Source organism: Crocodylus siamensis, chromosome 9 (genome assembly GCF_052110815.1).
Source record: "Crocodylus siamensis isolate JL-2025a chromosome 9, ASM5211081v1, whole genome shotgun sequence".
Taxonomy (NCBI): Eukaryota; Metazoa; Chordata; order Crocodylia; family Crocodylidae; genus Crocodylus; species Crocodylus siamensis.
Window position 1 is genome coordinate 11,014,122 of NC_143403.1, and position 27,737 is coordinate 11,041,858.

Sequence of the window (27,737 nt, forward strand, 5' to 3'; positions counted from 1 at the left end):
TAGACAGGTTACAGGGGTGGGCAGATAAGAATAAGGTGGGTTTCAATACTTGCAATATTTGGGTTTCAGTACTTGACAAGTGCGAGGTATTGCACCTGGGGAGGAAGAACCAGCAGCACACCTACAGGCTGGGGAACTCCCTTCTTTTCAGTGCAGAGGCAGAAAAGGATCTTCGAGTCACTATTAATTCCAAGATGAACATGGGCTGCCAATGTGGGGATGCAGTCAGGAAGGCTAACTGCAACCACAGATGCATTATGAGCAGGTCCAAGGAGGTGATCCTTCCCCTCTATGCGACACTGGTCAGCCTACAGTTGGAGTACTGCATTGAGTTCTGGGCACCGCATTTCAGGAGGGATATGAACAGCATTGAGAGGGTCCAGAGGAGGGCCACTCACATGATGAGGGGACAGCAGGGTAGGCCCTACGAGGAGAGGCTATGGGACCTGAACCTGTTCAGCCTCCACAAGAGAAGGCTGAGAGGGGATCTGGTAGCCACCTACAAACTTGCCAAGGGGGACTAGCAGGCAATAGGAGAGTCCCTGTTCCCCTGAGTACTACCAGGAGTTACAAGGAATTATGGCCATAAGCTGACTGAGAGTAGGTTCAGGCGGCACTACTTTACAGTCAGGGTGGCTAGGATTTGGAACCAATGTCCAAGGGAAGTGATGCTTGCCCCTACCCTGGGGGTCTTCAAAAGGAGGCTAGACAATCACCTAGCCAGGGTTGTTTGACCTCAGCATTCTTTCCTGCCCATGGCAGGGGGTCGGACTTGATGATCTGCTCAGGTCCCTTCTGACCCTACCTACTATGAAACTATGAAACTGAAATATGTGCACAACTGAACATCTTTTCTATCTGTAGTGACTAGAACTGTGTATTCAGATGTGGTACTTCTATGAGCAAGTAGCTACGTAAGAATGTAAATTTCCAGTTAAAAATAAAAAATTTACCCAGCGTTTGTTCCTGTGCAGTCACACTGTTGAAGTACATTCATCTTGTAATTAGGAAGAAACCCTTTGATACCAGAACAACTGGTATCAAGATAATCATGTCTGGTCAAACAGATTGGCCATGAACCTAACACCTACAAATAGGGTCATGCCTGATGGCTTTTTGACCTTGAAACAATCATCTGTGGCTGGAAATGCATATCATCAGGGTGCTAGTACCCACAGTTCACCCTAGAACAGACTGTACTTTCACTGGTGAACTATTCGTCTCTGCAATTTGTGAACTCTTGTAAAGCATTTAAGGAACTTTCTGGATGAATGTAAACATTGGGTTGTTATCATTTTCAGTGCTACATATATGTTTTAAAGTGTGTTGTCACCAAAGCATTTCAGATAAGCTCAGTGCCACTTAACAAGTTCTGACTGTGCCTGACACTGCTTCATCACTTCATGCTCAGTGATATGTCCTCTTATATGAAATGAAGAGGCACTGTATTTGGAGAGGAGGGGAGCAATTTGAAGCAAGCAGAATTTAGATTCCTAAATCTTCCATAGTATTTTAACCCAGTGAGAAGAGGAAAACTGGAGGGATCCATTCACTTGCATGGAATTTGTGCCTGTCTAAGCAATTGCTCCCAGCTCAGGCTTTGTGTTTCTCCAGCACTAACATCCGCCATGCACTGTTTTCTATGGGAAGCCCCCGTTGCTTACCCACCACATCTGATTCTTAGAAGAAGATGCAGGAGGCAGTAGGAGCTGGATTCAGGAGGAGACACTCTGGATGGACGTCTCTGGAGATCCACCTCCCCTACACCCCTTCTAAGTGCCAATCTGTTGGTTTCACACTGTACAGTACACAGTCTGGACCACTCTGGTCCGGCGTGCCATCTCACCCTGGTTGGGCCTGCCACACATTTTAGGTGAGTTGACAGCTGTGTGGCAGCTGTGGGTCTGTTCCTAGCAGCTGTGGGTCTGCTAGGAATTAGCCGGGGTTATTTCATGCTCACACCCCAGATAAGAAACCTAAACAATACAGAGGAGTGATCTCACCCTCTGAGACCATCCCCTTTGCCTGGACAGGCATTTGTGGCTAACCTTACTCTGTTCCTTCACCCCAGAGTCCCCAGGAGCTCCTGGCCTCTCAGCTTTGGTCTTTCTGGGCCGTATCCCTGACCTTTCATGTCCTCCTTGCTGCCTCTCTGCTATGGTGCTGGGGTCTCCAGCCCCTTGGGACTGTCACCTTGTGACAGAATTATTGAACTCTTTTTTTTGGACTTCTCCCGCACTCTATTAGGAACACTTCACTGGAAAAAATGAATCCAATGTGTAATACATTGGATTTTTAAAACTGAAGCAGGTGCAATCAGGATGAAACAGCATATTCCAAACCCGTTCACTAATTTGCACCAGAGAAATGAAGGTTTATGATGCACTAAGGAATTACAGGAACTATCCAAAAGTAAGCCACTTCAGTCAGAATCAGCCTGTATATTGAAATGAAGCCTTTAGTAATGGGGTGAAATGAAAGGCAGAATGAAATTTCCCCTACCCAAGAAGCAGCAAAAGAGGCACAATACTTCTCAGAGTTAATAATTTGTACAGCATACTTGAAGACAAAGCTCCATGAGCCCTTCTTTCCGGCTTGCAAGGTCTGGTCTTTAGAGAATGTTGAAAATAGATGGGCAAAGATCTGGCTCTGCCTTCACTCTGCCAATGTTCTTGAAGCTAGATGTTAGTTTTTGCTCTTGTATTGGTTGCCAGTTGTAGTTATGGGATCCAAGAGACTGTGTTCTGCCCTAAAGAGGTACCTTAAGTATCTGCAGATGGGTGACTTCGGTATGATACTTTGGAAAGTATCTTGATGTCAAGATCCATCGGGAAAGATATTTTTCCATTTAGTTTTAATTATTAAATGCTCAGTATTGTTTTGGTCTTGTCCCTGTTTAGGTGTAGTATTCCCGCTAAATTCAAAAAGAAAATAATTGGTTCTATTAATTTTTTTAAGGAAGGAAGGCTTCTTACTTTAAACGGCCATGTATGCATTGGATTTTGTACTATTTTACTTCTAAGCTGAAAAACGTGAACACAAATTCTGGAACATGAAGATTAGCAAAGCCCCCAAACGATCAAAACTATATTGGTCTATGTCTGAATAACACAGATTTTAACATGCACTCAAAGAGTGAACGTGAAACAGAGATAGGGCCTTATTTTTTTCTACTCCAGCAAAAGTCAATGGCAACACTCCCACTGATTCAAGTTGGAGGCAGGATTAGATCTATTGTGTAAGGGATTGTGGTGGCAATTTACCTTCTCTCAGAGAGGTCTGCGCCACATTTCTTCTCTTGGTTTTCTTTATTTTCAGATAGTAAATGATCATTATACTTGACAGATCTCAAATGGGTTGTTCAAGTATCAACAAAGGTAGCTAGATTCGTCATAATACCTTGTGGACAATCACCCTTGTGTTTGAAATGCAACAAGTGGTTTATTTTTTCTTGACATGACTGCCATTCATGAAAGTAGGGTTTTCTTTTCTTTTTTTTAAATTGTCCTTGTTACTCAGGATACTCTTTTACAGTTCAGAAGTTATACTATTATAACAATTGCTGGCATATTGTCTAAGGGAGGTCAAAACTTCTCTGATAGCCTTTGCTCTTCACTCATGTTGAAACAGCACTGTGGAAATGGCAGTCATAAACTAAGATGGTAATATACGTTATGTACTTTCAAAGCACAATTACTTATACAATGGAGGCTCACATACAGGTACTCTGAAATACTGCATCACTCTATTTCAGATAATATTCCTAACAGCCTGCCTTGCGGTGTGAAGTTAGTAATTTTTCCAACAGGGGAAAAGGATATTTAAGTCAGTTGTGATCATGTCAGCTGTTTAACATTCATTTTCTATTGCAACCTCCTGCAAGAGAATTTTTAGTGCTTGACTAACATGTTTTCATAGTCTTTCTTTTTTGCAAGGAGTATATATACTTAATAAAACTTCCCCTTAACTATTTTGCCCCACATATCAGTGTTTCCATAACTATAAGCAGTTGAGTCCTTTTTTTTCCCTGCAAAATTTTAAAGACAGTTTCTCTCCAGTACAAATAAGCAGAATTTTTTCCCTTATAAATAGCCAGATATGTTACTTCAGAGAGACACTAAAACCCTGAGTGTGTGAGTCAGATTGTGGAACCAGATTTATAGCCCAAGAACAGATTACCATTTTTTGTTTGCATTGCAGCATTTTTCACCCATAGTGTCCTACAAGATAAAGTGTTCACCTGGTAACAATAAAACAACCAACAAATTAATTGTTAGGGGGCTTTGAAAAATAAAGAGCATACAAATGATGTCAGGCAGCTTTTCTCCTTTCCCCTTAATTTGTTTTGGGCATTGATTTTAGTGTTCATAATAAGGCGAAATGCTGTCAAGGGTTGAATGTGCTGTGAGCAGGCACTGTGGAAGAGTTACATAACTGAGGTCTTTTTATGCAGGACCCCTGCTATGCTAGTGTGAAGTTGTTTCAATTTTAGGGTAATGTTTGTGCCACATCAGCTCATGCTGTGGTTTTGAAATGAATCCCTGTGCTTGCTGGGGTTCGCTTGGGACTACCAACTTTATTTCAGCTCATGTTTAGACCCCTTCCAAGCATGAATCTCCAGACTTAAGAAAATCACAGGGTTTGAAGCTTTTCTTTCTCTCTCCCAATTTTATATCCCCCTAACCTAAAACTGAAATGAGAGGACTGCATTTTGTACTAGGCCAGCCAGATTAAATAAACCGGAGCTCGAGTGTATTTGTACAATACACCCATTTATTTTTTAATTGTTTTGATTAACATCATTAGCTGCTTTCCTTGCATTGTGACTATTCTTGCATGCATGATGGATGTCTCTTCAAGCAGTGGTGAAGAGCATTCAGGCCGCCTTATCCTAGGATGACAAAATCCCACTCTTGTATTTTTGGATGTTTACAACAATCCATTACTTATAGAGGTGTTAATGAGTACTGGTCCCTGACAGTGGGTATGAGATTTCACAAAGCGTGGAAGGATATAGACACACGACCAGTGAGGCAAAGCTTGTGACATAAAACTGGAGCAAATAGCACTGTGGCAGCTGCATGCAAATGAGCACGCTGGGCATTTAGAAGTGGGCAAACAGTTTTGGATGCTTCCAACTCATCCATAAGGATGCCTGCAGCCTAAATAAATGTTTTTCAAACTTCCTAAAGTTATGGAACCCTTTCATATCACTTCTTTCGCAGAACGCCTACCGTCTCCTAAAGGCTGACTTAGAGCCAGTGAAACCGTCCAGCATTGATGGCACTCTGCCGCCCAGCCCAGTCTGCTATTACTCCCAATCTTTTTGCAGAGCCCTTGATGAAACCCCAGGTTCTGCAAAACAGCTTTTGAAAACCATTAGCTTAAATGAATCATGGCAAAGGCAAAGCTGCAGTGCAATTGGACTCAAAGAAAAATAGCTGGTATACGCACAAGCATAACAGCTTTACATCACTAGCTGGTGCACTACAAGCTGCAACCTAAATAATAATAATGACAGTGTATCATTTATGGTCAGACCTTTCCCTGGAGGGTTGAACTTTTAGCTTTTGCTATTGAAATCCATGAGAGCCCTAGGTAAAACTGAATCCATTCATACACCAAAATCGTAGACTATAGCTTTTCTATCTTTTTTCCCCTGGATTTTTTGGTAGCTTCTGAAAACAGAAATTTTTTGGTTTTGTTTTTTTTCCCGCTGGAGGTGCGGTACCCTGAGAAGCCTACAAAGCACACTCTGCTGTATTATCTGCACTTTTTTCTTTTGATGTGGCCGAAAAAAATGAGGCATTAGGCCAGGGCTCGCCTGCTTTGAAGCATCCAGGGGCCCCATGTGGCATGTAGCCTGGGGGAATGAGCACACATGGCATAGGCCCCCAGGCTACATGACGTATATGTGCACATGGGTATTCTCTGCTGGCCCATGTGTATGGGCTGGCAGGCGCACAGCCTTATTTTCAGCACCTTGGCTCTAGGCTCTCACGCTAGACTGAACTGCATGGGCGCTTTGGCCCTCCCCAGGGCTGCGGGCTGCACTACACTGCTGAGCCCTGCCCCAGAGGCCGGGGCAAGAAGTAGAAGCCATGAGAAGGGAGGAGAGAGCCCTGTGCCTCCAGTTGCTATTGCAGTCAGAGAGATGTTCACAGAAGCAGCTGAGCAGGAGCCTGGGGCTTCATGGTATTGCCTTTATAGGCTGCATTAACTGTTGGACAGCCCTGTGTAAAGTGCTGCATTTAAAGAAAAAGAAGGGGTTTTAAAATAGATATTCATATAATTTTCTGCTCTTCTAAAAATACTGGTTAGATCTGTATATTGACTTCTTCCTGCCCAAAGATCAAATCCAAGAAAAATGTATTTGGCTATGACCTATGCCTGCATAAATAAACCAAGCTGACGGCCCTTTCAGGTTGCTGATAGTGATTTCGTCAATATAAAAACAACATGGGTGACATATTGTCGTGCAATATGTCATGTGGATGGCATGCAATATAGCTTATAAGGTATATGCTAGAACAAACGAGTCATGACCTTTGCCCCAGGCTCTTTCACGATGCCTCCTCAATGGGCCCAGCTGCATAGACCAGTGAGATCACCTCTGATTTGGGGTACACAAAATGCCAGAAGGTGTCCATTTGAACACATCAGTTAGGAGCACTGGGATTGTGGCCCAGTGCATGAAAATTATTAAGACTATGACAAATGAATATAAGGCTTGATCAGAGGTCACAGAAAGCTTGCCGTGGAATTCAGTGCCAATGGGCATGCCTACATGGGACACTACATTGCTGTAGCATCAGCGGGTATAAACCATGATGCTGACACTATTGCACAGTAGGGTCAGAGTCGATCCATGTGCTGCCAGGACTATAGCATAGTATTAAATGACCGCGCAGTTGGGGGCATGTGTAGACATGCCCAATGAGTTCTAGCTCATTGTTAGGAAGATCTCAAAAGTAATGTTCAGCATTATACAGAGTATCTTTATTTCCTTTAGAAATGTGCTTTTGAAAGGTTCTGGGTCAAGAACTCAGATGCCTGAAGTCTGCTAGTCTACAAAGGGTCCAACCTCTTCTCACTGAAGTTAGTGGAACTTTTTCTGAAGATGTCAATGCGAGTATGATTGGTCCCAGAGATACAGGAACTTAGAAGCTTCAAACACGTTAATATTCATTATTTTGCATAAAGTGACAAGATTTCTCCTCTGATATGTGTATGAAGCTTCTACTTTCTGCACTATAGCCCTAGGACATATATTCAAAGTGGAATTTGGCCTGTAAATAGAAAAAATAAAACTTTGTCTTGATATTTTCTGTCAGTGTTACTGAGCTGGCTGACTTTTATGAGCATGCCCCTTGGTCGTTCTTTTTTCCCACTCATTTCTTTAGTGGAAAAATAATCTTAGCTTGGAGAAAAGGTATAAGGTGACATTTAGGAGAGAGAGATGGCTCAAAATGATTTCCAGTCAAAAATAAAATACTCCCTGAAAACTTATCACACTCCTGGTATCTGTACATCTTGAAGCTGATATAACACTTGACTTGCAGCTGATTGCAACATATAGTGTATGTTGGCACTTTGCTAACATGGCAGCTATATTCGTAAAGAGAATAACCTTCTTGCAATCTCTAATATCTTTTATTGTTTTGTGATGATTTAACTTCAGAAGTTTGACTAAACTTAATTTTTGAAGCCACAACTGGCACCTCCATAATATATGGGGATAGTTGAAAGGAGCAATATTAATTATACTGCAGTGAGAGGAAATGAACATTTTCAGGCTTTTCAAAATGCCTCCATTAGTTCAACAATAAAACACAACTTGATACCTTTGTAGGATATGAGCAGGTAATGCTGAATCTAGTTTTCAAGCCTATTTGCAAACACTTTTCTTGTGAACTTTCAGTACACTGTTCAGCGTTCACAGAAATGCACTGATTTCCTAACAACCTAAAGCCCTTAGTTCCATAGGAATGTGATAATTGTAATTGGACAGAGCACGTTGAAATATTAGAGACATGCTAGCATTTAATTACCTGCACAGTCAAAGAAAAGGGCAGTTAAAAATATGTGTTACAGTTAAACGGTGAAAAAGCCATTCTGGCATTTCAGAATCTCCTTTTTTGTAAGTTGAGCTGATGCATAAAAGGTGGTTTGTGAGTTGTAACTTGTTCGGTTTTTGTGGGTGGCTGAAAGTAACTTGGTCCGTATTAGGTTGAACTGATCTCAACATTCCTATCACAAAATAATCATACCTTAAAAATATTTTGGTATGTCTCATGTAGAGAAACACATTCCATTGAAGAGCAGATGTGAATGGCTGTAGCGCACATGGGGACTGTTTGGGGGAGTAAAATGCCAAAGTGAAGTAACACACATTAAGTGGATTAAAACTGTCTCACAGGTTTCACAGTGCAATCTTAAAAGGGACTGATCATCAAGTGGGTTCCTAATGTGGATTCGTTTTTGATCCTTCACTCTTGAATATTTTTTAATAGTGATCTGGAAGAAAGCATAAAATTAACACTTGAAAAGTTTGCAGATGACAGATTTTGAGGGAACAAGGTAGGAAACTGATCCAGACCAACATGCATCATTTGGCAAGCTGAAAGTAGGAAAATGTGTATTGTAATAGAACCAAATGTAAATCCAGATATTTAGGAAGAAAAACAAACAGCAAAAGGTTGGTCACACTTATGCTACAGGGAGGTGTTGGAAGCTGTGATTCACAGCATCATAGTGCAGAAACAGCTCAACATGAGCTCCCAGTCAAAAGGGCTAATGTGATATTTGGGTGCATGAACACAGGAATCTTGAATGCAATTGGAGATTGTGGGTTAGACCATGCAACCTGTAACTCAGCATTTAAATTTTAGGCACCTGGTCCTTTAGCAGATTTCATAGCTCTGAGCTCAGCATTTACTCCCCCAATGCACAGGGACAATTAAGTAGCGTGGAATGGCATTCATCACATATGGCATGCTGAGTGGGGAGCAGGATAATCTAGCGAATAAGAGATGCTGAGGGCCAGTGTTTGTCCTAAATCCCACTCACAGCAGGCAGTGGTTAGGGAGCCCCAGAGAGGTGGGAGATGCCCTTTTGCATTCCCAACTGGAGCTGCATTTGCTGCTTCCTATGCAAATATTAACCACTAGGCTTTTATGCAAAAGGAGGTGGAACAACCACTGCCACTCCACCTCCATCATTTTAAAAGAAAGTGGCAGCTGTGATTGCATTTTGTGTGAGCCAGGTTTATGTTCAAGCTAAGCACTGGCCTATTTGGTTCCAGGTTGTCTTCTGGACTTGTGCAAAGGTGCAATTCTAGGTACCTAGTGAATTTTACAGTGAAACCTTACATCCTTCTGGATCTTCCATTCTTCCAAAGTTAAGCAGCAGATGAGCTGACATTATGAGGATTGCAGGTTTGGATTTAGGTGCCTAAATTCCACATAACACTTTTGTTGCACTTTTGAATCTCTCTCTTTCTCTTGCGTGCTCTCTCTCTTTCTGAAGCCCCATGACCCTGAAAAGCTGTAGAAACTGGCTTGCAGGGGCCAGGTTTGATGAAGCCCTCCAACTCTTCTACTTGTGTGGGCGTGTGTCACATTTGACTTTGGATACTTCATCTTGCAACAAAATATGTGCTGCACCCTAGGCCATCAAGCAGCTACTCTGCAAGGTGGAACACAGGCACTGATCCTAAACCTGTAACCCCATGAAGGGCATGGGAACAGAGGGGGCTTCAATCCCTGGTGATAGTGTTTTTGTTGCTGATGTATTTCATGCTCAGCCCCTGGGAGAGCTACAAACTTTTACACTTAACTTTTTGTTTTATTTTGATATTACACACACACACATATTCTAATATTATAAAAGCCTTAATTTGTCTGTCTGTCGGTCCATAACACTTTATTCATGCTCTGATTGGATGACTGAAACAGCCAATCAGAGTGTGAATACAGGAGGTGGTGGCATGACGAGTGCTGTCATGATGGCGGAGACACAAGGGACAGCAGGATGGCCTCACCCCCGCTCCCCACTCCCTGGAGGTGGTGGCAACAGAGCAGATGGAACCGGGGGGAGGCCATTAGCGCTGGTCTTGCCCCCCCCCGCCCTGCTCTTTGCAGTTGGCAATGATGGAGCAGGTGGAGGAGGCGAAGCCAGCAGAGCTGGCCTCTCTACCCACCCTCCCTTGCTCCTTGGAGGTGATGGTGGCAGCGGCAGCGCAGGGGGGAGTGGGGCCAGGATGTCAGGGGGGGCGAGGCCACTAGCGCTGGCCTCAGCCTGCCCCTCCCCACTTCTGTTGTTGCCACCTGCAGGGCCAACATGGGCTGGCATGGCGGTGGTGAGGGGAGACGCAGGGGGAGGAGCGGATGCACCATGGTGGTGGGGAGGGAAAGAGTGGACCCAGGCCAACAACACAGTAGTGGTGGCAGTTTGGGGAGGCGAGGAGTGGGCCCAGGAGGAGTGAGCAATTGTGTGTGTGTGTGTGTATATATATATATGTATGTCAAAAGTCTCAGCCTTGGCCTCTGCCTTTCTTATCTTGTCCTCAATTCCTATTTTTTTTTACTTTACTCTTGCTGTATATTACCTGCAGTTGGTACCAGGGCAGTTGGTATGACCATTGCTAGAATGTTATGTCCCAGTCTAATGTCTTCATTCAATGCACTAGTTTAATCAGGAGACGATTAAGAATTGCTTAGAACATTAAACTTGATCCCAGCCTATAAGTAACTATGAAGGACCAGACCTTAATTCCAGCAGACAAAGAAAAGAATTCCCCCCCCCCCCAAAAAAAGTTCTAGTTTAATGAGGATTCAAGAAAATACTAGGACCTAGAATCAGTAGCAGGAAATCCTAGGATCAATATTATTCTGATGACATGGCTTACTTTCAGGAAGCTACATGTTACACGTTTGGGAAATTATTGGTGTGACAAAGTAAGAAATAAGACACAAAAATGTTCTACGAAATGGGTGGAACATGTTTATGGCTGGTTTTCATTACACCTTAATTGAACATGTGGCAGGGTAGCTCAGCCAGCTCTGGGAGACCATCAGCTGATGGACATCCCCATGTTAGCAAGTTAACAGTCATGTAGGGAAGCCCTATATGAGGCTGTGCCACAGTTTTCAGTGTGCTGAGGCATGTGGAGCCCATCAGCTGGACTGGGATGCCTGTTTGCAGCAAGCTGTGGGTTCACCCCAATCTGGCACCTAAACCTGCCTTGCTCCACAGCTCCTGAGGGAGCTGCAGGTCCAGGCATCCAACTAGCCATGGTTATCTGCCTGGCTGGATTAAACTATCCCTTGGATAGGAAACCTACTAACCCCATTTTGGTTGCAAAGTTCCTTTTAACATGGTGATGTGACTGTGACACCATCCAACAACAATGTATCCTGCCATGCACATATGACATTTCAGGACATGTGGGTTTTTTGGGATAAGGGCTCAGATTCCATCATACCATTAATTTAACAAATCTTTGAATATGATATCAAGTTAAAATTTAGCTCCTACTTGTTTATCATCTTGCTGTCCTTTTGCTTCATCTTCCCTTTTCCAGGAGGAGCAGCCACCACAGAAAATGCAGCATCGCAGGCTTCACATTAGTACTGCCCCCAAAATCTTCCCAAGTGACCAGTTCAGCTGAATGGAGGTTGATAACTAAATTGGCAACCAGCTCACAGTGGCTGGAATAAAAACAGCATCAGCCTTTTTGATCCTACCTTTCTCTAATGTAATTAAATTTTGAGTCATAGACCTGGAGGCAAGGCACACTTCCAACTGAGGCTGCATTTCCTGAAGGTCAGCTGGAAAGTGGTAAAATTCATAAATTGTAATCCATAGTGTAGCAGATTTTCTGAGAAAGCTTGCATTTGAAGAACTTTGAAAAAACAAACTTAGTTAAGGAATCACCTAATTAAACAATAAGCCATGACAAGGTCAACAGTGCTGTCTGATATTGCCCCTTTTTGAATAACAGTTCTGAGTACAGGTACAAAGATGAACTGAATTAAAATAGCCTAGGTTTCATGATAGTAAGCACCATCATTAAGCCTCTGGAGTGTCCTATTGCTATTATACAATAAGCAATTAAACAGTTATAATAAAATACATAAAATAAAGTTATTTGATTCCCAAGACTTGTAGCTGTGCATTTGTTGTTTCGCTTCTCCTGGGTTTGTTATATATTTTTGAGCATCATATTTTTGCTTATGAGATTGTTGTTCTGTCATTTGCTTCAAATGCCTTGTGAGTCACCATCTGATGCAGATGGTTACATATGTCTAATGGGAATACCTTCTTACTCTTCAGTTATCTTAGATAATAATGTACTTGCATTTAGCACAGGATCTGTGACAGAGCCAAACAAAGAGATTTTGGGAGTAATATCCAGCAATTAGGTATTGGAGCACCACCAAGAGGGACTCAAGATCTTTAGATTAAGTGGCAGAGTCAGTTGCTTATGAACATTTGTTCAGTCCCTACCGATAAACCTGGTTGGGACAAGTTATTGCATATAAGCACGAACCCCTAGTTAAATCCTGAATCTTTCTTTTTCTAGTCTGGGTGGGACATCTGTAGGTTTTTATAGTCACCAATATCTGAGAGTGCTTCTGGGGCTGACATTAGTTATGACATACCATTCATCCCTGGAACCTATGCAGAAAATCCTCAAACAATTGCAACCCATACTAGAAGAAGATCCAATTCTTAAAGAGATCTGTCCAGAACCACCCATCCTAGCCTTAAACAAGCACCGATCCTCACCAACCTCATTCCCCAAAAGCAAATTTCCTATGGCCCAAAGCACTCCAAATGAGTATCCCAAACCATGCCGGGACAAGAAATGTAAAACCTGCCAACACATCTGCACCATCCCCACAATAACTACACCCCACAACAAAACCATCACTATTCCTGGGTCTTACACTTGCACCTCCAGAAGTGTAATATGTCTCATCCAGTTATACTAAATGCCCCGATGAAATATATGTAGGAGAAACCAAACAACAATGGTGCGCCGAAAATCTATCAAAGACAAAAATACCCAATTGCCTGTGGTTGCCCACTTCTCACAAGACAACTACTCTCTTGCCAATCTCTGTTCTAATCCTGAAAGGGAATTTACAAAACACCTTTTATAGATGAGCCTACGAACTTCACTTCATAAATGTATTGGATACAAAAAAATCAAGGACTAAATTTAAATATTGGATTCATGGCACATTATAACCTACCTGCCATCTGATAACTCAAGTAACCTGTCTGCATTTTACCAGCTACAGTCTATCACCAGCTCAACATTCCTCTCTCTTCTCCCCTCCCCTGGACCTACCTGTCTCACACCTATTGTCTCGCATCACCTCTGACCCTCACTGCCAGGCATTTGCATTTTCACAGACCAGCATTTTGCATATTGGCTTCTGTTCTACCCAGGAGAGCACACAAATACAACCAGACTCTTCCTATGGCTGCAGAAGGGTGCTTGTGGCAGAAAGCTTACAGAGGACAGTTTTCCCAACTATTTAGTTGGTCTAATACAAGATATCACATCTACCTAAAGAACCTTGTCTGACTACGGTGCTAATGAAACGTTCCAGGATTGGGAGCATTAAGATTAAAGGACTGGTGCTTGTAAAACACTTTGCAAAGCAGCCAGGTGGTGTTAGTGTCATGTTTTTTGTTCTTCTTCTGCATTTAGGGGAGCTAGTAATCACAGGAAGAGTCTGATGGTTGATTTAAAAGGAAGCCAAAATACCACATTTACTCAAATATAGGATGACCCTGATTATAAAATGGCCTCCCAATAATTAGATTTTATTGTTAGATGAGGAGTTGCAGAAACATTGCACTGAGTAACGAACTTATGATCCTGAAGGTTTAGTGACCACAAGAAGCATGAGTGCCATGTGTATGAGTGTGTGATTGGCTGAGTGAATGATTGGCAGACAACAGTGAAAGGAGCCTATAAAAAGTGTCCATTGACCATTGTCCCAGTCATCCTTGTCTTCTTCTGTCCTATTTCTCTTCCTGTTTCCTGTCTTAAGTAAGCGTCCTGAGTGAGTGGCCAGACTCCTCCATGTGTCTGTGTGTGTCTTGAGTCAGTGTACAGGAGCAGGGACCATAGATCAGTTGAGTCTGAGCATAATGGGTGAGAGCTGGGGGCAGCTAAGCCCCTCAGTGTGTATAGTAAGAGGTTGATGAGGGCTGGGGTGGCCAATGTTTCCTCTCCATACCAAAAAATCATGGATTAAATATAAATCATGTGGTGTGTGCGGTCACTTCCCCGCTCCAAATGGCTGTTTGTCCTTCCCCTCTCCATACGGGTGTGGAACTGCTGCTGTGAGTGAGTGATCGTGAGAGTGTGGCAATTGAGGGGACATTGACCTGAGGAGGGGGTCACCATAGCCAGTGTATGTGTAAGTGTATTGTTCGATTGTATTCATGGGATTGAGTGATTAATTGAGTGAGAGGTTGCAGCAGTGGTAAATGGAAGAGAGCCTATTGCTCTCAAGCTCCCTCTGGGGAATATTTGTAAACAGTTTAGTTAGTGTTATATTGGTATTGTTAAATTCGATTGCATTGATTAACTGATTGTTGTTACTTTGTTATTGACTAATATACTTGGTCAAGGGGGAAAAAATGCATTTTATATGTTGCCATATTTACTAAAATATAACTTTTAAACAGTACATCCTTGTGACCGGCTTGTTTAACAGCTCAGTTCTTATTGCTTTAATCATCCATTGCCATTCACTTCAGATGTTTCCTTTGTAAGAGAAGCTTTGAAGCTGACAACTAGTAGCCTCTCACCCTCTCCCTTTGACTTATGCTTTGGTGCCACATAGTACTTATGTTTCGCATTTATTTGATGCTTCAGAATGATTAAATAGTGCCAGGGTATTGTCTGTATTTGAGTTGCATCTGTTCAGGGAAGAACCAGACCCAGTAACCCTCCCTGCAAAGAGACAATGAGCTTTCCTCAATTTGGAAGTAAGGCCCATATTCTTTATTTTGTATATTGTAGAATTGCACCCCCCCACCCCTATGATATAAGCTCTATTTCAATAAAATTTGCCTCTAAGGCCATGTGTAGATGAAACAGGGGCCCTAAATTGAAGCGGTGAGTTTTAAAAACACCGCTTCAGTTTAGGGCTGATTAAACCCCTGTGTCATGCACACACCCCACTGAATTACCTGCCTGTCTGGTGGGAAGGGGAAGGGGAGCTGCCAATGGGTGGAGTAGCTCCTGGGCTGGAGGGGGAGAGACTAGTGCTTCCCTCTGCAGCAGTGGTGGCCTCCCCCAAGTGGCTTCAGGCACTTGGCTTGGGTAGTCCCAGGGGAGTCCTGCAGCTGTGGAGGGAAGCACTAGGCCCCTGTTCAGCTTAGGCAGGCTCAGGGTGAGATCAGACTCAGTGCTGTTCTTGGGTGAAGCCTGCTTTCCTGGGCTGCTGCCAGGCTGCCTGCAGGGCTTCCTGCAGAGCCGCAGGGCTGCACAGACCCCGGTGCTTCACTCTGTGGCTGTAGGGGCAGCAAACTAAATCTCCTCAAAGGAGTTTTAGTTTTCTGCACCCAAACTCATTTAATGCACTGTGGAAGGGCTCTATTTGTGCCTGCCACTTTAAGAGCAAGAAGAAAGCAGCTGGCAGGTGCCTGATTAGGGCAGCCATTTTAGATTCAGGGCTGCTCATATAAACAGGGCATTTTGCTGCTGGGAGGTCAGGCAACAACATTGCCTGGCTGTAGGGCTGCTGGTATCATCTGGCACTGTGGAAGGGCTCTGTTTGTGCAAGGGAGGAGCTTTAGGGGATGGCCAGGAGGTTCCTGGTCCTGGGCATGACCTAAAACTTCACCCTGCTGGGAGTGGGTGGCTTGGTGGGGCTCTCAGTGGCACAGGAGCCCCCAGGAAATACCAGGCCAGTTACCACCCCGGTGAAAGGTGGGTTGGGGTGGCTTAACCCCTAGCCCCCACAACTGGGTGGGTTACCCCTTTTGTAGGGTCTGGAAGGTGGACCCCAGAGGGGGAGTGTCGGGCCATAGACTCAACCTGTCTTGACATCCCCCGACTGGTCCAAGCTGGGGCCAGGACTAGAAGGGTCGAAGGGCCAGGGGTCCACCTCAAGGAATGCCGAAGAGCTGAGGTCCTGGGGTGCCGACTGGCCTGGAGGTGGGCCAGGGCCAGTGAGCCAAAGGTCCCGGGGGGACCACACCCATAAGGGGGAGCAGCTCTGGGAGCTATGCAGCTGGGAATGAAGGCAGAATAGGCTGCTTGAATGGAGAGATCTAAGTGGCGTTCAACTAGTAGGATTCTGGGGCCCAGTATGGGGCTGCTGATATTGAAAACATCTGAATGCCATCTGCAAGGCTTGGGCTGCAGTGTAGGGGAGGAACGGAGCTGCAGATAGCGCCCCCTGGCATTGGGGCAAGAAATGGGCAGCCTCCTGCTTAATTAGTATCAATTAATTAATTAGCATCAAGGTATGGTGGGTGAGAAGGTGAGTGGTTAGCCCAGAAACAGGTGGGCGGGCCACAAGAAAATTGGTCCTGAGAAGGCCCCCTGTTACAGGCACATTACACTGCCAAATTTCTTACAGCAGCTGGAATGAATGCACAATACAGCTGACCCATGCAAACACTAACACCATTAAAGCAGTGCAAAAGCATTTAGCCTGCTTTAAAGTGTCACGTGCATAAATGGCCTAAATCACCGCTGCCTCCTTTCTCATTTTCTTTCTTCTATTAGTCTCAAGACTTAATCTTGCTTTCCTTTTCTGTTTGGAAATGTAATCAAAATTTGTATCTCTACTCTTCTCTGTAACTGGTTGGGGAATTTTCTCAGTGGAATTACTGGTGCGGGTATTTCTGAACACCGCCCCTTCTTGCAGAATCACTGCCACCAGCATTACCCAATATTTACTAGGCAAATAAGTATTCCAACTATGTTGCTATTTTCCCCACTAAATACCTATGCTGGTATTTAACATAACCCACAAACTCATTCTCCGTCTCTTAAAGGTGCTCAGAATATTGAAAGAGCCTCATCTGCAGCCAAATGTTGCTTTATTTTTTCAGTTTCTCTTGCAAAGTAGTATAAAATGCCCCCTTGGGAATCTTATGTAGTTGTCTGAACCTGTCTGCCATGCCAATTCTATACTTTACCATTCTTCACACACAATGAAGCTGTTGTTTAACAATATGAGTTATCTCTTGATGTGTGGGGTTTTTTTCCCCGACTTTTTTAGTTACAGGAATATTTTCGTGTGTTGAACAGTAAGAATCAAGATGAAGGAGAAAGTAAGCCTACTTTCCCTATTGGGAAATGAATTTTAAGTTAAGGCTATACTCCAAGATTTTTTTCTTTGTTTTACATAATAAATATGATCTTTGTTATCATCAGTACTACAGTAGCACCCACAAACCACCATCAGTGATCATGGCCCCATTGTTCCAAACACTGTACAAATAATTAGCCAAGAGGTGGAAGTCAACCAGATTTGGAAACCCCAGAATGTCAGTATTTGTTTTTGTCTCAAATGTCCCAAATCAGGAAGAAAAGTTAAAAATTGGAAGTATTCCATGGAACTGAATTTCTAAAAAAAATCTGATTCAGAAAGGTTAAAATGATTTGTTTCAACACTTTCGCCACAAAGGAAATACATTTGCATTCCTGAATTGAGATATTTTACTTAATCCTATTGAACTGACTTGGCATGCTCATTTTGAGATGATTCAGTATCAACAGCCCTCTCCCATACTGGTGCACTGACAGAGTAAAGTGTCACATGGGAGGGTAACTTAAGCAACTGACTCTAATTGATCATTAATCCTCCCAGAGGCTGTTGAGAGTGGGAGGCTCTGGGGCCTATAACCCTGCTCTACATTATTTGAAGGAAGGAAAAGTGACATCCAAGAAGACTTCTATCCAGATGGACACCAAAAGGAGAACTCCATTAGAATGCTGAAAACCAATATAGTTACAGTGGCATAGAGCTCTATGCAAGCTAAGTTGGGCTGCATCTCAGCAGCTGATTTTCAGTACCCTAGCTACCATGTCTTCATTTTGTATGCATATATATATGCACTCAGTCTACTTGTATTCTGTAGTTTGTTATTTGTTTCACTCCAATATAAATGTGCAGCATGAGCAGTTAAATGTGATTTTCCTTTGTAGAACAAAATAATATTTGATGTTGGGTTTCCACTTCAGGGATACTTAGAGTCATAGAAAATAGGGCTGTGCAAAGCTTTGGTAGGTGATTTGATTTGGAGGAGATTTGGCCCAATTTGGGAACCGAATCTCCGAATCTGAATCGATTTGGGAGACGAAGTAAAAGCTCTGAATTGATTCGAAGTATCTGAATTGATTTGGAAAAGCTTCAGAAAAGCTTCAGCCAATTTCAGAGATTCAGCCATAGATTAAACAGGCAGCTGGCAGCTGCCTCCAGTAGGTAAGCCTGTTGGGGTTGGGGAAGGAAGGGGCTGGGCTGAGGAAAGGGAAAAGCTGCCCAGCTGGGGTGGGGGGGATGCGGTGCAGCAGCACTGGGAGCAGGGGCTCTGCCCTGCTGCCACTTGCCCAGCCAGGGCAGCGGGGGCAGGATGTGGGTGTGGCTCACTCTAGGCGGAAGGGAGCAAGTGGCAGCGGGGCATAACCCCTGCTCCCAGTGTTGCCATGCTTGCATCCCATTCTCTCTGTGCTGGCTGGCAAGCAGCAGCAGGGCAGAGCCCCCACTCATTGCTGATGCAGGCACAGCAGTGCTGGGAGTGGGGGCTCTGCTCTGGTGCCATCTGGAGCAAGCTGTGTCCGCATCGTGCTCCCCACACACCAGCTGGGAAAAGCAGCAGCAGGGAAGAGCCCCTGCAGCTTCCTCCACTGGGGCAGAGGCAGGCACAGCCAGAGAAGCCACACGAGAAGCCCCATGGCTGCCCTGCCCCGCCCTACTCCCCCACCTGACCCAGCCTCCATGAACTTAAAAAAAGAAAAAAAGCCCCATACTCACTGGATCTGGCAGCTGCAATTAGGGCCTCTGACAGCTCATGGCAGAGCCCCACCACACAGTGGTGGGGCAGCAGGGATTGCCCCCCTCCACTTGGCACCTGCGTGGCAGCTGCCCCATGGAGTGGGTGCAGCATGGCTCAGCAGGGCACTGCGCGCTGTCTGGGAGCTGGGACAGCTCTGCCTGTTAGCTGGAGCCTGGCACCACTCAGCCCTAGCAGCACCAGCTCCCAGACACTGAGCAGCACCCTGCACTCACACAATGTGGCAGCAGCTGCACAGGTGCCAAGCAGTGGGGGCAATTCCCACTTCCCCATCTGTGTAGTGGGGGTCTGCCATGAGTGCCCAGAGGCCCCAATCACTGCTCCAGCAGCCAGTGACTGTGGGGCTTTTTTTTTTTTTTTTTTTAACTCTGCAGGCACTGGCTGCAGGAGCAGTGACTGAGGCCTCTGAGCACTCATGGTAGAGATTCCCCACACAGCATGGGGCAATGGGGGGCAGCAGGGATTGCTTCCCCAACCTGGCACCCACTCAGCAGCTGTCACATGGCACAGGTGCAGCACAGTTCGGCAGGGTGTCATGCATTGTTTGGGAGCTGGGGCGCTTCCACGTGTCAGCCAGAGCCCAGCAGTGCTCAACCCCAGCAACCCCAGCTCCCAGGCACAGCTCCTGCAGCCCTTGAGTACAGGGCTTTTTTTTTTTTGCCGTGACGAGGCTGGGGCTGGGCATTGGATGAGGCTGGGCAGGGCAGCCATGGGGGCTTCTCCCATGGCTCCCCCCACCCAGGGAGAGGCAGGCACAGCTGGCGGAGCTGTGGGAGAACCTGCAGCCACCTGGCTGTGGCTGCCTCTCCCTGTCCAATCTGAATCACTGAATCTCTCCAAATCAGCGCTGAATCTTCCAAAGTTGGTTTGGCCAAATCGATCCAAGACAATGATCCAAATCTCTGAATCGAATCGCTGTCCTCCAAATTCACTGAATCCAAATTGAATACTTCCCTATTTGCACAGGACTAATAGGGAAGTAGGGCTGGAACAGACCTCCAGAGGTCATCTAATCTAGCCCCTCTCTGGGACTGGGCAGGATCATCCCTATCTAACTCATCCCATACAATCCATAATTTAAACACTTCATAAAACTACTGTCAACCCAGACACAACACAAGACTTAACACCTGACCCTGCAAGAATGGAATAACAGCACCATACTGAGCCACACCATCTGCTGCAGCCTCCAGCTTTCCTCACACGACAATGCAGAGAATGCTGTTATCTTAGCAGGGTTGAAATATTACTCTGTAAGCGGAGCTGAGATGCCAGGTGCAGGATTTGTGCTGTGGCTGAGCCTTCCCAAAGGCTGAGAGAGACAACATCAGTGTTCGGGGATATTTATCAACTATCTTTAAGGTACCAACCTTAAAGATTATGGGGGGAAAAAGGAAGCAGAAAAAAATATAAAAGAAAGGAGAAACCACAAAAGGAAACTCCATAAAGCGTAATCCCATAGTCTGTTCACTGACATCAGGTTCATTCTTGAATTACTATATTGACAGAGGGGCTACTTGCAGGTTACACTACAGTCAAGCAAAAACAGAATATCCTCCAAATTTTAAACCAGGAACCTGATTTTAGATTCTGCTGCAACCCAGGTTTATGCTAGTGTATTCACTGAAGTCCATGGAGTTTCACTTGTTTAAAATTGGTTGCATGCAGCGGAGAACTGGTCTCTCAGGTGTTATGAAAGATGCTGGACTTTCTGGACCGTGCACTACTTCTGGCATAAGCAGGAAGAAGGGGTGATCATGCACTAGAAGGCAGAGCCAAGTTATGATTAATGCTGACAATAACAGTAGGGAGAGAAGTTAGATTCCTTACTGCTGACTTATACTGAGCATGCAGGTAAGGGACCAGTTTCCTTTGGCCTTCACTGTTCATAGTATCAAGTGTATTTTGGATATAATGGATAAATGAGACTCCAGTGAGCTGATTATCACAATTTTTGATGTTTAGAGACTATGATTTTTAATCACATTTTAAAAGCTAGTTAAAAATGCATATAACATTAAAAGGCTAGTAATAGTAATTTTAATCAGGTGTTACAGGAACATAACAAGAGCAGAAGGGACCTCCTGGGTCATCAGTCCCATCCTCTGCTAATGCAGGGGCCACATCTTTGAATGAACTCTACGTTAAAAGCAATTAGGGATTTTACCTCCACTACTCCCATTGGAAGATTGGCTCGGAACATCGCTGCTTGAAATGCTCAGAAAACTTCTAATTTCTAGACTGAGTTTATTTCTGGACAGCATTTGTTCCAGTGCCAACACTGACTTTTAGCTTAAATAGTTTCCCTCCCTTCCTGCTGCTTACCCATCTGACCTATTTACAAACAGATAGTAGATCGCCTCTGAACCATTGTTTTGCTACGCTTAAAAGAGGTTGCTTTTCCAATATTCTTTCATATGATAAGTTCTCCATTCCCCTGATTATGCCAGCCTTTCTATGCACCTCTCCCAATGTGAGCTCACCTGGAAATGTGCATTATACTTTGTATTTCAGATTGTATTTACAGTATCTACTGAACATACTTCAACTGGATTGCCTTTGACCACTTCACTTTCATAACACCTTGGTGACTCATAAGCCCCTGGCAGACATTACATTTATGACACAATTAATGTGTTAATTGTACCATACCCAGCAACATGCCAAAGGTTCAACTAATGAGCGCTCAGTACTTTAAAACAGATCAGGACTCCCTAAAGAGTGCCATGAAAGACACCTGAAAAAAATTATTTTTTATTTTTTATTTTTTTTGAAACGTTGGCCAATATCTTTAATTATCAGCTTAGATTTAGGGTTTTCTCATGGGATAGTTTCAGCGTGAAGGGAACCCTTTGAACCTTGGTTTGAGTTTTGGAAAGGTGATACCCAACTGTACTCCTTTCCTTATGATTAGAGCTGAATATCGCTTTTAACCTCAGAAAACTCTTTTAGCAATACTGTTGTAACCAGTCAGAACAAAGTGCTTGTTTTGAAAAAGAAAACTAGATTGGTGACCAATTTACTGAAGCATTATTTTTGTGTGTTCCTCCCCCCTCACCAGCTCTACTCTTTCCCTTTGAAAAGAATGAAAACAATGAGGAAATCTTGTTAGGAATTCACAGTAAGATTAGAGGAGACATTTCAAAGGACATACTTGTAGATAGTTATCTAATATACCCTGAGGATAATCATATAAAAAATCCACATAGAGCTAAAACTAAGCTGGTTATGTTCCAATGGAGCAGTAATTTTCCTTTGCCCCAACTACAGAAATGTTTATTGCCTTATTTTATTTTAAAAATGACATGATTATCATAACGGCAATATTATGAAGTTTAAAAAGTTTCGGTCAACTTCAGAGATGCCTTTATTTCAGTTGGTGGCAAAAATCCCTAGAAAGGAGAAAAATGCAGTATTTCCCAGTTGGTAGTCAGTAAACCAGCTGCTTATTTTATTTTGGGAAATATGATGGATGGAAAGGCATTTGCCTACTGGTATAAAGTGTATTAACATTGGAAAAATTCATTTGTCTGGAACTTAAGGAAAACTTCCATCACTTTCAGAAATTGGGAAGGCCTGGTGATGCCATGGCAAAATATATAGTTTCACTGCTGCAAAATATGACTTCTTTTAAAGAAAGCAGCAATGTAGGGTACTGCAGACATTACACTTAGATTGACCTAACTAGTTAGTTTGGTCTAAGTGCCAATCTGTACAATCTGTAGAAATTTGAGGCTGGGGGAGGGGAGATAGGTGAACTAAGTTAGATCGGGAATGGGTTAGCCTGATCTAACAAATGTTTACACATTCAGAGTGCAATCCTGTGGCTGGGAAAGCCTAGCCCCAGGGCTGCACTCTTCCTATCCCCCAACCCTGACCAAGGATATTTTCATCTCCCTGCTCCTGGTTGGACAACCAGCTTCCCCTGCCAGATCCTGCAAAGTCCCTCCCAATCCAACCCATCCCTCCACCCTTCCCAACTTATAGGGTTCCCAGCTTGGGTTCCAGCACTGATGAATGTCTGCCCTGGCAGGGCCTGATGTACAATCACATGACTTAAAGCAAGCTGCATAATCATAGATCAGGTCCCACTAGTATGTGCATTAAACACATAGTAACTACTCTAGCAAAAGTTAATTTGATATTTGTTCAAACAAAAACTTCCTCCTCCCTCCTCCTTCCTTCCATGGAGGTTATTCAAATAGTAATTAAAAAGGAAACAATAAGTAAAGCCAGAGGTACTTCACTATAAGCTATGGAAAACTTACTCAAAAGGATTATAACCTTGAGTTTTTGGCAGCTGTTAATATAAAAAGTTTTGAGAGACAGAGTATGAGAGAGAAATACAAGTACAAATGAGAGGTGTATTATCTGCTATCTTTTAAATGTTTTTAAATAATGTAATCCTTCTAAAGGAGCTATAGTCTGGATCATCCAGACGAGACACTTTGTCCTAAGGTTTTATTATAAGGTTTACGTCCTTCCCAAAATAACACAACTTTCCTGGAGAAGAAAGTCTGACCCTGGATCCCTGAAAGTTAAATTAATTTTATTAATATGGAACATTTACAGCACAATGCACTCTGGTGTATTTAATCTGAAGTTAATGTACAAAACACTAAATAGAAAATTCAGAGGTTAAACTTATCCCCTATATAATACCTGCCAAGAAGGCATGATACAGAGAGAGGCAGACTGTAAATTCCCTTTGTCTTCAATAATGGTTGAGTGCTCAGTACCGCTGTTCTATTATTAAGATTTTCAGGGGAAAATATATATGCTCTAAAAAACCTAAGGCCAGAATTTTCCAGGGTGTGACCAAAGTCAGAAAGTCGATGGATATATTCATTATGGGTTCCCAGGCCCCACAGAAATTTAACTGTAATTGAGCACTGGGTTCTTTTTAAGGAGGTTGAGTTTGAAACACAGGAAGCATCCAGCAGCTGTCAGAGACGTCTTTGAAAATGTACATTGTAATCAGCTACCATGAAAATGCTACAGTATATATGGAGAGTGGATTGCATGTAAACCGTGGACAGAAAAACCCTTTACAGATCAAGTTTAACAAAGACTATCTTGCCCCAGCTCCAGGAACATTTAATGTCAACCCATCAGGCATGTGATGTAATTTGGAATAATCCAAGTTGGAATAGTCCAATAAACCTGAGACAGGGGCAGTTTTTGAAAGGCATTTCAGCTTTAAAGCTGAAGGTAGAAGAGACTCATAGTATTTTTGAAAGTGCTTAATTCTCCGGCAAATATATGGAAGTTTGGAACCTTGCTCCTATTGAAATCAATGGTAGGTAAGCACAGGAATATTCCTGAAAATTCTTCAAGGTGCCTATGTGTACCATTAAACATTTAAATATCTTGCTGCTACTCAGTCTATTAGACACTTTTAAAAATCCCATCCCCCACTCTTAGTCCAATGAGATTTGGACACTTAAAAAAAGCCTTGTTGCTCTTGAAAAATACCAGGTACTAGGGATGAGGTCTATTTTATGCCCGTGGGTGGTTTTTTTTCCCTAAACGTCCGTCATCCCCTCATTCCAAAGTGCACTTCTATAGGATAATTATTGTTTAATTAAAATTTATAAAAGAAAATGCACCAAACAACTTGTTTAGCACTGGCTAACCAGCGTGGTAGAAGTCTGCCGCGTGCTGTAATTGATGTCCATTAAAAGTGCAAAACTGTTCTGCTCTGATCAGACACCCTGAGATTCACCTACAAAAGAACTTGATTCCATTAATTCAGTAGACAGCTGCTTCATCACTAATGAAAAATTAAGCTAACTTTGACCGAACTTGGGAAGATAACTCAGCAGTTAGCAATGGAAAACTAATTAAAAAAAAATCTTCCTGTGAACTTGGTTTTAAATATTCATATTATTGAGCCAGTCCCACTAAATGTATAAATGGCAGTGTATTATCCAACTGTAACAGTTGGCGGAAGCCATTTTAAGAAAGCAGTTTCACAAACAGAGATGGATTTTAATTTGTAATGCCAGTTGAGCTGTAATAAAAACTAGTATTCCAGCTGTGAAAAAAAATGCAACACAGCTTGGTTTAGAGTTATTTACAGATGTGTGTGTGTGTGTGTGTGTGTGTGTACGTGTGTACTAGCACGCATGTTTCCAATGATGCAGTGGAACCCATTTTGTCTCTGTTCTAAAATCAGAAAACGCCCTCTTTAGGGATTCATTAGAACCATATTAACAGAGTAATAAACATTCAACTATGATGTCACATCTTTATTTGTTGAAGACAATTCAGTTTCATGTCTGGCAAATGTTAACTGCAGTGCTGTTCACAATTTAGATATTTTTATAGAAGATGTTAATACATCCTGCTGTCTATTGGATGTGCAGTACATTTCAATCTTTCAAACACAGGGGTCAGCAACATTTTTGGGCAGAGAGCCAAAAACACCCGCAACCTCAACTTGTAAGATGTTGTACAAGGAGGATGGCAACAGAGCCGTGAGGGGCCTGATTCTTGTTGTGGCTGCACGGCCCTGGCCACTTCCCCACAGTCCACCCCACGGCATGCACACCAAGCAAAATGCCTTCACATGCCGCACTCTGGAACTTGTGCTGAGGGTTGCCTATTCCTGTTCTAACATATTTTCAGTATTGCCAACTATTACAGTTTTATCAGGAGTGTTGTAATACATGTTTAAAGATTTCATAGATATGAAGGCTGGAAGGGATCTTGGAAGATTATCGAGTCCAGCCCCCTGCCCCAGGGGCAGGAAGTCAGCTGGGGTCACAGGATCCCAGCAAGATAAATGTCCAACTGACTCTTAAAAGAGTCCAGAGGAGGTGCTTGCACCACCTCCATTGGCAGTCTGTTCCAGACCCTGGGGGCTCGAACTGTAAAGGAGTTCTTTCTTATGTCCAGCCTGAAACGGTCTTGGAGAAGTTTGTGACCATTTGACCTTGTCATCCCATGGGGCACTCTGGTAAACAGGAATTCCCTGGACACCCCTTATACATTTATAGGCAGCCACCAGGCCCCTCCTGAGCCTACACTTCTCCAGGCTCAAGAGTCCTCTCAGCCTCTCATCATAAGGCCTGTTTTCCTGCCCTCTGATCATGCACATGGCTCCCCTCTGGACTTTTTCAAGCTTCTCCATATCCTTTTTAAATTGTGAAGCCCAGAATTGGATATAGTACTCCAGCTGCGGCTTCACCAAGCCCAGATACAGAGGAAGGATGACATCCTGGGATTTGCTAGAGAAGCATCTATGGATGCGAGGCAGAGTTTTGCTCATTTTGCCAGATGCAACATCATATTGGTGGCTCATATTCATCTTGTGGTCAATCATGACCCCCAAGTCCCTTTTGGCTGTGGTGCATGCTGTGGGTTTTTCTTTCCAAAGTGGAGTACCTTGCATTTTTCAGCATTGAAGACTATCAGGTTTTCATCCGCCCATTTTCCGAGCCTGTCAAGGTCGGGCTAGATCACCATCCTGTCTTTGGGTGTGGATGCTTTCCCCCCAAGTTTGGTGTCATCAACGAACTTGGCCAGTCAGCTTCTGACACCAATGTCCACATCATTAATGAAGATGTTGAAAAGGATAGGGCCAAGGACGGAGTCTTGGGGGACCCCACTGGTCACAGTGCACCACAGTGATTGACTTCCATCAACTACTACTCGCTGGGTCCGACCTCAAAGCCAATTCCCTAGGCAGCAGACTATGATGTAGCCGAGGCTGCAGTTGGCCAGTTTTTATATAAGATAATCATGGGATACCAGATCAAAAGTTTTTTTAAAGTTGAGATATATGACATCAGTCTCTTCTCCCTTGTCCAGATGATACGTCACCTGGTCATAGAAGATGAGATTGGTCAGGCAAGACCTACCCACAATGAACCTGGGCTGGCTATCCCTCAAGAAGTTGCCTTCAGCCAGTTTATCAAGAATGGTCTCTTTGATGATTTTCTTCAAGATCTTCCCAGAGATGGAGGTCAGGCTGATGGGCCTGTATTTCTCTGGATCTACTTTCCTCCCTTTTTTGAAGATAGGCACCACATTGGCCTTCTTCCAATCTTTGGGCACTTTGCCTGAGCACCACGAGTTCTCAAAGATCCGTGCCAGTGGCTGAGCTATGATGCTTGCCAGCTCCTTAAGTACCCTGGGGTGTAAGCTGTCTGGGCCAGGTGACTTGAAGGTGTCCAGCTTCTCAGGGTGTTCCTTCACATGGTCAATATTGATGGAGGGTAACAGTTCTCCCTCGTCCTAGCCATCTCATGCCGTCCCATGCCATATTGAGCAAGGCCATCCCTTGGGGCTGGTGAAAAACTGGAGTTGCAGGAGTTTTACTTGCCTTGAAAAACTGAGCTTTTGTTTTAAAATAAGTGAGCTAAGAATCCTTTGGACCCAGGTCTACCTAACAGGTTTAAAAGGAAGAAGACAATTTAAAGAAAATGAGGGGTGGGGGTTGTTTTTTTTTTCAATTTTGTATCTTGTGAGTTTTAGGATTTACCTCATGGTTTCTGAATGGCACCACAAAGAACTTGTGAGATTTAGCTATTGTAGGTGTTTTCCATTGTCTCTCCTTAGCATGGTGTATTCTTCCCCCCCACTTCATGGTATCAGGTACATAGCTAGTAGAAGCCAGTACATGTATAACTATAGATTACCTTATGAAAAAGTTGAACACTTAGAAGGCA